Source organism: Macrotis lagotis, chromosome 6, assembly GCF_037893015.1.
Source record: "Macrotis lagotis isolate mMagLag1 chromosome 6, bilby.v1.9.chrom.fasta, whole genome shotgun sequence".
Classification (NCBI taxonomy): Eukaryota; Metazoa; Chordata; class Mammalia; order Peramelemorphia; family Peramelidae; genus Macrotis; species Macrotis lagotis.
The window spans coordinates 163,132,246-163,145,386 of NC_133663.1; positions in this window are offsets into that span (position 1 = coordinate 163,132,246).

The window sequence follows — 13,141 nt, forward strand, 5'->3', positions numbered from 1 at the left end:
TTTTCCTCCCTCTCCATCTCTCCCCTTCTGCCTGTGTCTCTCTCCCCTCATCCTCTATTCCTTCCCTCCTTGAGAACCATTCCTTATATTAAAGAATTAAAAAGGGAGAAGGGAGCTCAGGAAAATTAACCATCAAATTATGAAAAGTGTGATATTATATACAGTATTCCAAATCCATTGTCCCTCACCTTTATGAAATAAGTTACCTTTTCCTATTTCTTGGGGCCAACTTTCCTCATTGTAATTTCATATCACTCAGTTTAAAATGCCTTATTATAATTCTTTCTACTTACATTATTTAAGTAATTATGTATATTATCTCTGCTAATTTTTCTTCACTTTGCATAAGTTCACTTAAGTCTTCCCATGCTTTGTGGCATTCATTATATTTATTATTTCTCACAGTACAGTAATGCTCCATTACATTCAAGTACAGGCATTTGTTTAGTCATTCCTCAGGAAATGAGCATTTACTTTGTTTACAGTTTGTTACTATTATAAGAAGGACAGGCACTTTAGAATTTTTTTGCTATAAAAAATTTTTTATTGATATTTTCTATTTTTTGCATCACTATAGTATCCCTTGTATCCCTCCTCCTCCTTCCCAAAGCATGTGCAATCTTCCACTGGTAGAATGGATAGAACAGAACAATTTGTTCTAAGACCATGAAGTCAACTCAAGCAGGTGCTGTGGAGCACTTAGAGCTTGGTTAGACATAGAAGACTCCAAGGTCATCCGCTGCATCTAGAGTCATTAGCAGTTGTCTTGACTCTGTCTTGCTATGCTGGATCATGATGACTTTGGAAGAAAAAGTAAGGCATATGACTTCCTGCAGCTCTACCTCACTTTACAAATGCAACAAAAGACATCATTTATAACCATTCCTCAAAATCCTGTGGTGACAGGCAAGTGATGAAGCAGCAGATGCAGATACACTGGGAGCTGAAGTCACATCCCTGCCATAGGTTATTTCACCACTGAAAGCAGCAGTGAGATTCGGCCTGGGTGGTCAAGCAGCCCTGTAAAGGATCAAAGTGTTCACATTCTGATGTGGAGAAGGGGCTAGAAAAGGTGCCCTAAAAATTGCCTGCTTACCCAACCCTGACCTGATTACCATAGTAGGCAGGAATCCCACAGTGTGGTCAAGACAAAAAAATTCTTCAAAAACTTCTTCAGAGAAGATTTCACTCACCATCGGAGGGGTACATGAAACATGCACACACTTAAAGATAGCACAAGATTCAATAGATCTGAAAGACAAACAGCTCTTATTGCAAGAGAACTTAGCAGGTATCTTATCCAAATAATAGTCCTTAGTGAAATAAGGCAGGCAAATGAAGGTCAGCTTACTGAAGTTGAAGCTGGATTCACATTTTTTCAGGAGTGGCCATGGTGAATAGGAACACCATGAAGTTAGGGTAGGTTTTGAAATCAAAACTAATCTAGTCAATTGAATGCTTAGCAAAAGAAGTGAATGATAGGCTCATGAGAATGAAATTGCCATTTCCAGGAAAATACCATGTCATCATCACCAGTGCTGATATTCCCACCATGATGAACACTGATGAAGCTAAAGAAAAATTTTATGAAGACCTGGAGACCTTTATCATCAATTACCAAAAGAGGGCAAGCTTATAAATCTGGGTGACTTTAATACTAGAGTAGACACAGATTACTAGAGATAGCAGGGAGTCCTTGAGAGTGATGAAGTTGGAAACAGCAACAGCAAATGTCACCTATTACTGAAGATTTATTATCTCATGACTTTCTTATCACAAATACTATCTTTCATTTACCTAAATGAAATTAAATTTCCTGAATGCACCCTTGTATCAAACATTGTCATCTAATAAACTATGTGATTGCAAGGAGAAGAGACAGATGGGATGTGAGAGTGCCAAAGGCAATGGGTGGTACAGATTGCTGGACTGATCACAGACTCATCCTCTCCAAGCTAAATATTCACATTCAACCAAAGCAGTGGCTCCAAGGCAAAATGAATACCAGAAAAATTAATGTCAAGAGATTAGAGTGTGTGTCTCTCTCTGAGCAGGAACAGATCCTGCAAAGAAGGGCTGAACACTTCCATAGTGTTCTTAACAGACCATAATCAATCAGTGCAGAAGCTATTGATCACTTACCTCAAGTTGAAGTCAATCAGTCTTTAGCTAAAGTTCCAACTGAAGAAGTGGTTTTGAATGCCATCAGGCTCCTTTCAAGTGGCAAAGTGCTTGGTGCTGATTCTATTCCAGCTGAGATCTACAGGATGGGGGGTTCCTTGCTCATCCCCAAACTGAAATTTTCCAGGTTATATGGCATGATGAGGTTATCCCCCAAGAATTCAAGGATGTCTCCATTGTCCATCTATTTAAAGGGAATAGATTGTCCTGTGATAATTCTAGGGTTATTTCTTTTTAAGCCATTCCTGGTAAAATTCTTGTCAGAATTTTTCTCAATAGACTCCTTCACCTGGAAGATGATCACCTCCCTAAGAGCTAGTATGACTTCAGAAGGGGTTGAGAAACAGTCAATATGGTATTTGTTGATCAACAACTGCAGGAAAAATGTCAGGAACAGAACAGAGGTCTGTATACATTTGTAGATCTGACCAAGGCCTTTGATACCATCAGTCATGAGGGCTTATGGAAAATTATGCCAAAATTTGGTTGCTTGAAGAAGTTCATTGATATTGTTTGTCTATTTCATGAGGCATGAATGCCCAGGTTCTGAATAACAGACAATGTTCTTGAGATTTCCCAGTCACCAATGGAGTAAAACAAGGATGTGTCGTTGCTTTTTTTTTTAATTTTTAAAAATTTATTTATTTTTTTAATGTTTTTTTTATTCTCATTTCGTACAAATTTTTTTTACATTAATAAAATATACTTGTTTACAAGTAAACAAAATACCCCTCCCCCATGAATATAGATAGACTTGCTTGGGCGAAAAGGTAAAGGGGAGAGAAAAAAATTAAAATTAAAAAAATAATAGTAATAATTGTAGGTATGGTCAGGTGGCGCAATGGACAAAGCACCAGCCCTGGAGCCATGAGCACCTGAGTCCATATCCAGCCTCGTAAACCCAATAACCACCCAGCCATGTGACATGCAAGCCACCCGATCCCCACTACCCTGCAAAAACCAAAAAGAAAAAAAAAACCCAAAATAAAATAAAATAGTAATAATAGTAGGGGTGGCTGGGTGGCAGACAGAGCATTGGCCCTTGAGCCAGGAGCACCTGGGTCCGAATCTGGCCTCAGACACCCAAAGATCATTCTGCTATGTGGCTCCAGGCAGGCCACCCAGCCCCACTGGCCCTGCACCCTCCCCCAAATAATACTAACAAAAAATGTGCTTCAGTCTTTGTTCCAACACCAACAACTCTGTCATGAGTGGATCACATTCTTTATGATAAGTGCATCACAAAAGTTACTTCCATATTTTTCCAACGTTGCCATTGCTGATCGCAACTCCCTCCTTTCTTATTTCTCCACTACCATGTACTATATTTTCTCTCTCCTTTCACTCTGACTCTGCTGTAGGGTAGCTGAGCAACGCAGCAGACAGATCCCTGGTCCTGGGGCCAAGAAGCCCTGAGCCCCCATACCACCCCTTGGGCCCAGAATCCACCTGGCCCTATGGTCCTGGGCAGGCCATCCAGCCCCTTGCAAGAAGTAAAAAAAGAAAATGTGTTATATCTGAACACTGTCCCCCCATGGTCCATCCTCTCCTCCTTTATTCACATCCCCACCCCTTCCCCCTGTTCCCCCCCTCCTTCTTACTCCAGATGTCTATACCCCATTGAGTATATTTGCTGTTTCCTCTCCTAGCCATCTCTGATGAGAGCAAAGGTTCCCTCATTCCCCCTTGCCTCCACCCTTCCATATCATTACAATAACTCATTGTAATAAAAAAATCTTATTATGTGAAATATCTTCGACTATTCCCCCTCTCCTTTTTCTTTCTCCCTTTCTATTTCCCTTTTTTTCCTATTGACGCCATTTTTACACCATATTTTATCTTCAAATTCAGCTTTCTCCTGTGCTTCAACTATAAAAGCTCCCTCTACCTGCTCTATTAACTGAGATGGTTCATATGAATATTATCAGTATCATTTTTCTATACATGCAGTTCATCCTCATTAAGTCCCTCATATTCCCCACCTCTCCTCCAATCTCCATGCTTCACCTGAGTCCTGTATCTGAAGATCAAACCTTCTGTTCAGCTCTGGCCATTCCAAAAGGAACCTTTGAAATTCCCCTGGTTCATTGAAAGTCCATCTTTTTCCCTGGAAGAGGACATTCAGCCTTGCTGGGTAGTTCATTCTTGGCTGCATTCTAAACTCTTTTGCCTTCTGGTATATTGTATTCCAAGTCCTACGAGCTTCCAATGTAGTTGCTGCTGAGTCCTGTGTGATCCTGACTGCAGCTCCATGATATTTGAACTGTGTCCTTCTGGCTGCTTGTAATATTTTCTCTTTGACTTGGGAGTTCTGGAACTTGGCTATAATATTCCTAGGGGTTGGTCTTTTGGGATCTCTTTCTCGTGGGGATCGGTGGATTCTCTCCATTTCTATTTTGCCCTCTGCGTCTAGAATATCAGGGCAATTTTCCTGTAGTAATTCTTTGAAAATGATGTCAAGGCTCTTTTCCTGATCATGACTTTCAGGTATTTCAATAATTTTAAAATTATCTTTCATAAGTCTGTTTTCCATATCAGTTGTTTTTTCAATGAGATATTTCACATTTTCTTCTAATTTTTCATTTTTTTTGGTTTTGATGCATTGATTCCTGATTTCTGGTAAATTCATCAATCTCCCTGAATTCTATTCTTTGTCTGAAGGATTTATTCTCCTCAGAGAGTTTTCTGATCTTTTTTTCCATCTGGCCAATTTTGCTTTTTAAAGCATTCTTCTCCTCCATAACTTTTTGAACTGTTTTATCCATTTGACCTAAGCTGGATTTTAGCATGCTATTTTCTTCAGCATTTTTTTGGATTTCCTTGACTAAGCTGCTGACTTTATTTTCATGTTTTTCCTGCATCTCTCTCCTTTCTTTTCCCAGTTTTTCTTCCAACTCCCTCATTTGATTTTCAAAGTCTTTTTTGAGCTCTATCATAGCCTGAGCCCAATTTCTGTTTTTCTTGTAGTCTTTAGATGCAGGAGCTTGTGCTTCCTTATCTTCAGACTGAGTATTTTGATCCTTCTTGGGCTCATTTGCAAAATATTTCTCAATGGTCTTCCTCTTATTTCTTTGTTCATTTTCCCAGCCTAAGCCTGTTTTTTGGGGGTGCTTCCTGAGCTTTTGGGACACTCCCACAAGGGTCTCAGTGTGTGAGGTTCTGTCCTCCCTCCTGGTCTGTGAATGAACATAAACATCCCCCTCTGCCACAGGGCCGAGGTGGGGGGGCCCTGTTGTTCTATGGGGAGGCCTAGATTGGGATCAGGATCTGAATGTGGTCAGAGCCCCAGAGTCCTGTTCCAGAGGCAGAGGACAGAGCTCCGCAGTCTCTCTCTCTCTTCACTCCCCTCCCTCAGCTCAATGGGCTCATGCCCTGGTGGTTCATGCTTACCAGCTCCGCCTGCTTCTGTTTCCTGGATTTGGGCTGCCGAAAGACCAAGCTGCTGGCTGTGTGCCCTGAGGGCTGGGCTCCATATGCTTACTCTGGCAGAGGTCCCCCCGCTTTTCCCTCACTTTGTGCCGGTGCTCCCCGGGGTGCAGCTTAGGAGACTCCCCCGCTGCTGTGAGCCTCAGCTCCCAGCGCCCTGGGGCTGCCTCCGGGAGGCTGAAGTTCTTTGGCTCTGGTGGGCCACCCCTCTGGTGGGCCACCCCACCGACCCTGGGGAGCAGAGTCTTTCTGCTCTTTTCCAGGTTACCTTGAGTAGGAGAACTGCCTCACTGGGTCCCTTTGTGGGTTCTGTCTCTCGAAAGTTTAGTTAGAGTCCTTAGTTTATGAGTTTTTATCAGAGAGCTCCTAAGAGTCGATCCCTTCATGTCGCTATCTTGGCTCTGCCCCCGTGTCATTGCTTTTTGAATGATGTTTTTGGTCATATTATCAAATTCCTTCAATGAGGGTGAACATGGTCTCAAGGTCAACTACTGAATTGATGGCAAATTCTTCAACTTGAAAATGTTACAAGCCAAGACCAAAGTGGAAGGGAGTGTTGGTGCATGATCTTCTGCTTGCAGATGACTATGCTCTCAATGCAGCCTCTGAAGTTGAGATGAAACAAAATATGGATTGATTCTCTGCTGCTTATGCTGATTTTGGTCTAACAATTAACACAAAGAAAACACAGGTGTTCCATCAGCCAACACCATACCATTCATATGTGGAACCATTGATTACAGCAAATAGAGAAGCTTTAAGTTCTGTGGACAAGTTCACTTACCTTGGCAGTGTCCTTTTTTCCTTTCTTTTTTTAAATTTTATTTTATTTAGCAACGGGGCAAAGTGACTTGCCCGAGATTGTACAGCTAGGCAATTATTAAGTGTCTGAGGCTGTCAGTGTCCTTTTCAAGGAGGTACATAGTGACAATGAGGCTGACACACATATTGCCAGAACTAGCTCAGCATTTGGGAGGCTCTGAATGAAAGTGTGGGAGAGAAAAGATATTAGACTGACTACCATACTGAAAGTCTACAGAGTTATTGTGCTGACCTCAGTGCTTTGTTTTTTTTGCTGTGAAACCTAGACAGTCTACCAGTGCCATGTCAGGAAATTGAATCCCTTTCACTTAAATTGTCTTTAGAAAGGGCAGCTAGGTGGTGTTGTGGATAAAGTACTGGCCCTGGAGTCAGGAGGACCTGAGTTCAAATCCAGTTTCAATATATTTAATAATTACCTAGCTGTATGACCTTGGGCAAGTCACTTAACCCCAATGTCTTGTCAAAAAAAAATATTGTCTTCAGAAGATTTTCAAGATTACCTGGCAGCAGAAGATACCATACACTGAGGTCCTTGAGCTGAACTGTCTAGCATTCCAATATTACCTCAGAGAGTACTACTATGATGGGTTATATATATTGTTAGAATGCCAGATATAAGTTTGCCTAAAAATGGAGAATTCACACTCCACTCAGGTGCTCACAAGGGGGTCAGAAGAAGGGATACTGAGACACCCTGAAGGTCTCATTGTAAAACTTCAGTATTGATTATACAACATGGGGGATACTGGCACAGTACTGCCCAGCATGGTGTGCCCTCATCAGTGAGACTGTTGTACTCTATGAGGGAGGCAGAATTGAAGCAGTTCAAAGGAAACATGACCTATGTAAGTTTAGAGTACGCAACCCAGGTGTTCACATGGACCCTTTAGGCCCAACCTGTGGAAGAGCATTCTGAGCTCATATTGGTCTGATCAACCACAGTTGGACACACTGTCATTTGTCTCAAACACCATGATATCATTTTGGTCTTCTTCAATAACAAAGGATGAAAACCAACCAATCCCTTTCACAGAACCATTGCATGTGACAAATTGTGTTTTGGGCTTTTTAGAAAGGAAAAAAAATCAATTTAACTGATTGATACACTGAAAAACTCTGAAAACCTAAGTCATGTTTACCTCCTTCCATGGCAGATGAGTCATCTTTTCATCTTCATTCAAATACCATTTAGTTTATAAAATTTTGTTACTTTAATTTTTTAGGCATGTCATTGTTCTTTTAAAATTTTTAAAAATTTATTTATTTAGTATTTTATTTTTCCTAGATACATGCAAAAAATTTTCAATGCCTGTTTCCAAATCTTTGAGTTCCAAATTCTCTCTCTTCCTCCCCCCCAAAGATAAGTGATTTGATACATGTTATACATGTGTTATAATGCAAAATTTTTCCATAATAAGGAAGCATTTTGTTTTTTAAAGTGGTTCTGAGGATAAAGGGGCAGAATTATTTTCATGCTGTTGAAATAAACAAAGATTGGATCATAGAGAGAGTGCCATGGCATAATGAAAAGAGCTTAATGGTTTAATGTAAAGGAAAGACTACCTGGTAGTTGAGGCCTGAATTCTAGTTTGTTTCCCTGACATCAAAGTGAAGAAATTGGACTAAGCAAAGTCAATGGTGCCTTTCAGCAATAAAGAAAATGTCCTAAATTTATGGGCCTTTGGGAAAGGTAATATTAAAAGTTGGTGCAAGCCATGGTGCACCAAGTGACTTGCCCAAGGTCATACAGCTAGGTAATTATTAATTATTAATTATCAGTACCATCTTCATCCACTAGTAAATAGGCTATGTTTACCTACTTAACTGCATGAAAGAGGGGTACTACAGCTTTTACAGGGATGGTTATCATTTGGTACATTTGATCCACAACCTACAAAAAATCTAGTATATTCTATATCCCAAGATTGCTGAATCCCTCAGATTGTTTACAAATTCAAATAGAACATGAAAATGACTAAAGGAAAGCATATTAACTTGAATTTTAATTATTTGCACATAGAGAATTGTCAAATCTACTCTATATGTAGAGTATATATCTTATATATACTATAATAAATGCAAAACTGCATGAATGATTTAAGGATTTGAACAGAGGATAATAGTTATCATATCTACTTAATTAACAAATACAGAATGCGCTAAAACATGCTGTCATGACACCAGCCTTGGAAATTGGAATCATTTGGGATCTACTTAATAGCTTTGGGACTTTTCATAAGCTATTCGCACTCTCTGTGTAAAATGAATGAATAGGATTAGTTAATCTTTAATACTCATTCCAACTTTAAAGACAATGATTCCTATTAATTAGTTCTCAAATAAGTAAAGAAAATTAGAGACAAAAGAATGAGATCAAGAACTGCAAGGATTTCAGAGATCATGTGACTCACATCTCTCATTTTATTGTTAAGCACACTGATAGGATGATTAAATGTCTTGAGAGATCAGGCAAATCATAAATGTCAGGGATAGGATTTGAACCCAGATCTCCAGATGGGATTTTGGATAGTTTTTTTTTTAGGTTTTTGCAAGTCAATGGGGTTAAGTGGCTTGCCCAAGGCCACACAGCTAAGTAATCACTAAGTGTCTGAGGCCAGATTTGAACTCAGGTACTCCTGACCACGGAGCCAGTGCTCCATCCACTACACCACCTAGCCGCCCCCATGGACAGTTTTTAAAGAAAGAAATCTGTGGCATGGATTTCAGGACTTGTTAGCAACATGGAGTTTTTGTATGGAAAAATTTTAATGTCACAAAGAGGCAAAGAAATTAAAATAAAAAATTTGAGAAATATGAGTGTGAAGAAACACATTCCAAGGAGTCTAAAGAGACACTATATTAGTATGGTATCCTCAGACTTCAAAACAAGCTGATATGTCATCTAATTTTCATAGAATTGCTTTATAACTAAAGTTGATAAAAACTAAAGAAATAAGAAATGTTAACATTTAAAGATGGAGATAGGCTAGCAAGAAGATTGTACATTTGATGATATCAATTTGGAGAGATGTGACTGAATAAAAGATGAAACCCCAAGTCAAGATGCTCTAATTTAATTGAAAAAATACAGTTAATCCCTAAGGTGAGGATCACTGGATAAGAGAAGACAGCAGCAGCAGCAGGATTAGAGGAACAAGAGAAGAAATGAAGACATAACCAGCAAAGCTAGAGGCAGTCTGCTCAGAAAATGTCTTAGTTGAGTGTCTCCAGGTTGGTTGATGAGGACTGACATCATTGGCCATAAGTTCTAGTGACATGCTTTGCCTTAAATGCCATCTGAAGTTGAAGGAAGAAGTTTTACATTGTAGTTTGCTCTCTGCTGCCACCTCTGCCAGAAAGAAAAAGGAAGGGTAGTTTTTTTTTTTAACTGGGATGATAGCCTGGTGAGTAGGCATTGATTAAACCTGAACGTTATTGCTGTGAATTTCATTTTGATTAACTAGAACAGCATCCAAGTAACTGGCTGGTCTGACCTGATCTGCTTTGTTCAGTTCAAGATTTAGACTCGGATGAGCCTGGCATTGTTTGGCTTAAAGAGAACTGCTATTTATAATGTGAGTTAACACTTCCTAAATGCCCTTTTAAGGGAGATGATTAATTGAAAAGGCTTTAAAAACTATTCCAGGAGAGAAGAGGATTTTTCCAGTTGAAGAGTGGAGAGGTTCAGTGGTCAAGCAATGGGCAGAAATGCAGTTTCACATGGTTCAGATTTTCTTGAATGGATCTGTACCATTGAAACCTGCAGCTCAGCACTGTGAGTTTTCTTTTTTTTATAATTTATTTTTTTATTCTCATTTTGTACAAATGTTTTTTTACATTAATAAAATATTCTTGTTTACAAGTAAACAAAATACCCCTCCTTCCCCCTGAATATAGATAGACTTGCTTGGGAGAAAAAAGTAAAGGGGAGAGAAAAAAAATTAAAATTAAAAAAATAATAGTAATAATTGTAGGTATGGCTAGGTGGCGCAATGGACAAAGCACCAGCCCTGGAGCCACGAGCACCCGAGCCCATATCCAGCATCCTAAACCCAACCATCACCCAGCCGTGTGACATGCAAGCCACCCGATCCCCACTGCCCTGCAAAAACCAAAAAGAAGAAAAAAAAAGACTCAAAATAAAATAAAATAGTAATGATAGTAGGGGTGGCTTGGTGGCAGACAGAGCATTGGCCCTTGAGCCAGGAGCACCTGGGTCCAAATCGGGCCCCAGACACCCAAAGATCACCCTGCTATGTGGCCCCAGGCAGGCCATCCAGCCTCACTTGCCCTGCACCCTCCCCCAAATAATAATAACAAAAAATGTGCTTGAGCCTTTGTTCCAACACCAACAACTCTGTCATGGGTGGATCTCATTCTTCATGTTAAGTCCATCACAGAAGTTACTTCCAAATTTTTCCACTGTTGCCATTGCTGATCGCAACTCTCTCCTTTCTTATTTCTCCACTACTATGTACTCTATTTTCTCTCTCCTTTCACTCTGACTCCGCTGTAGGGTCGTTGACTGGTTCAGCAGACAGATCCCTAGTCCTGGGGCCAAGAAGCCCTGAGCCCCCATACCACCCCTTAGGCCCAGAATCCACCTGGCCCTATGGTCCTGGGCAGGCCTTCCAATCCCAGCCCCTTGCATGAAGTAAGAAAGAAAATGTGTTATATCTGGCCACTCTCCCCCCATGGTCCATCCTCTCCTACTTTATTCACATCCCCACCCCTTCCCCCTGCTCTCCCCCTCCTTACTCCAGATGTCTATACCCCACTGAGTATATATGCTGTTTCCTCTCCTAGCCATCTCTGATGAGAGCAAAGGTTCCTTCATTCCTCCTTGCCTCCCCCCTTCCATATCATTGCAATAGCTCATTGTAATAAAAAAAAAATCTTATGTGAAATATCTTGGAGTATTCCCCCCTCTCCTTTTTCTTTCTCCCTTTCCATTTCCCTTTTTTTCCTATTGACTCCATTTTTACACCATATTTTATCTTCGAATTCAGCTATCTTCTGTGCTTCAACTATAAAAGCTCTCTCTACCTGTTCTATTAACTGAGAAGGTTCATATGAATATTATCAGTATCATTTTTCTATACATGCAGTTCATCCTCATTAAGTCCCTCATATTCCCCACCTCTCCTCCAATCTCCATGCTTCACCTGAGTCCTGTATCTGAAGATCAAACCTTCTGTTCAGCTCTGGCCATTCCAACAGCAACATTTGAAATTCCCCTGGTTCATTGAAAGTCCATCTTTTTCCCTGGAAGAGGACATTCAGCCTTGCTCACACTGAGACCCTTGTGGGAGTGTCCCAAAATTCTTGGCTGCATTCTAAGATCTTTTGCCTTCTGGTATCTTGTATTACAAGCCCTATGAGCTTCCAATGTAGTTGCTGCTAAGTCCTGTGTGATCCTGACTGCAGCTCCACGATATTTGAACTGTCCTTTTAGCTGCTTGTAATATTTTCTCTTTGACTTGGGAGTTCTGGAACTTGGCTATAATATTCCTAGGGGTTGGTCTTTTGGGATCTCTTTCTCGTGGGGATCGGTGGATTCTCTCCATTTCTATTTTGCCCTCTGCGTCTAGAATATCAGGGCAATTTTCCTGTAGTAATTCTTTGAAAATGATGTCAAGGCTCTTTTCCTGATCATGACTTTCAGGTATTCCAATAATTTTTAAATCATCTTTCCTAAGTCTGTTTTCCATATCAGTTGTTTTTTCAATGAGATATTTCACATTTTCTTCTAATTTTTCATTTTTTTTTTGTTTTGAAGTATTGATTCCTGATTTCTGGTAAATTTACCAATCTCCCTGAATTCTATTCTTTGTCTGAAGGATTTGTTCTCCTCAGAGAGTTTTCTTATCTCTTTTTCCATCTGTCCAGTTTTGCTTTTTAAAGTATTCTTCTCCTCGATAACTTTTTGAATTGTTTCATCCATTTGACCTAAGCTGGTTTTTAGCATGCTATTTTCTTCAGGATTTTTTTGGATTTCCTTGACTAAGCTGCTGACTTCATTTTCATGTTTTTCCTGCATCTCTCTCCTTTCTTTTCCCAGTTTTTCTTCCAACTCCCTCATTTGATTTTCAAAGTCTTTTTTGAGCTATATCATAGCCTGAGCCCAATTTCTGTTTTTCTTGGAGTCTTTAGATGCAGGAGCTTGTGCTTCCTCATCTTCAGACTGAGTATTTTGATCCTTCTTGGGCTCATTTGCAAAATATTTCCTTTTGTTTCTCTGCTTGCTCATTTTCCCAGCCTGGGCCTGGTTTGGGGTGCTTCCTGAGCTTTTGGGACACTCCCACAAGGGTCTCAGTGTGTGAAGCTCTGTCCTCCCTCCTGGTCTGTGAATGACCATAAGCACCCCCCTCTGCCACGGGGCAGAGGTGGGGGGGCCCTGCTGTTCTATGGGGGGCCTAGACTGCAATCAGGATACGAATGTGGTCAGAGCCCCAGAGTCCTGTTCCAGGGACAGAGGACTGAGCTAGCAGTTTTTCTTCACTCCCCTCCGTCAGCTCAATGGGCTCATGCCCTGGGGGCTCCTGCTTACCAGCTCCACCTGCTTCTGTTTCCAGCTCTCGGCTGCAGAAAGACCAAGCTGCTCCCTGTGTGCCCCAAGGGCTGGGCTCCATGTGCTGGCTCTGGCAGAGGTCCCCCGCTGTTCCCCCACTTTGTGCCCGGTGCTCCTCGGGGTGCAGCTCAGGAGACTCCC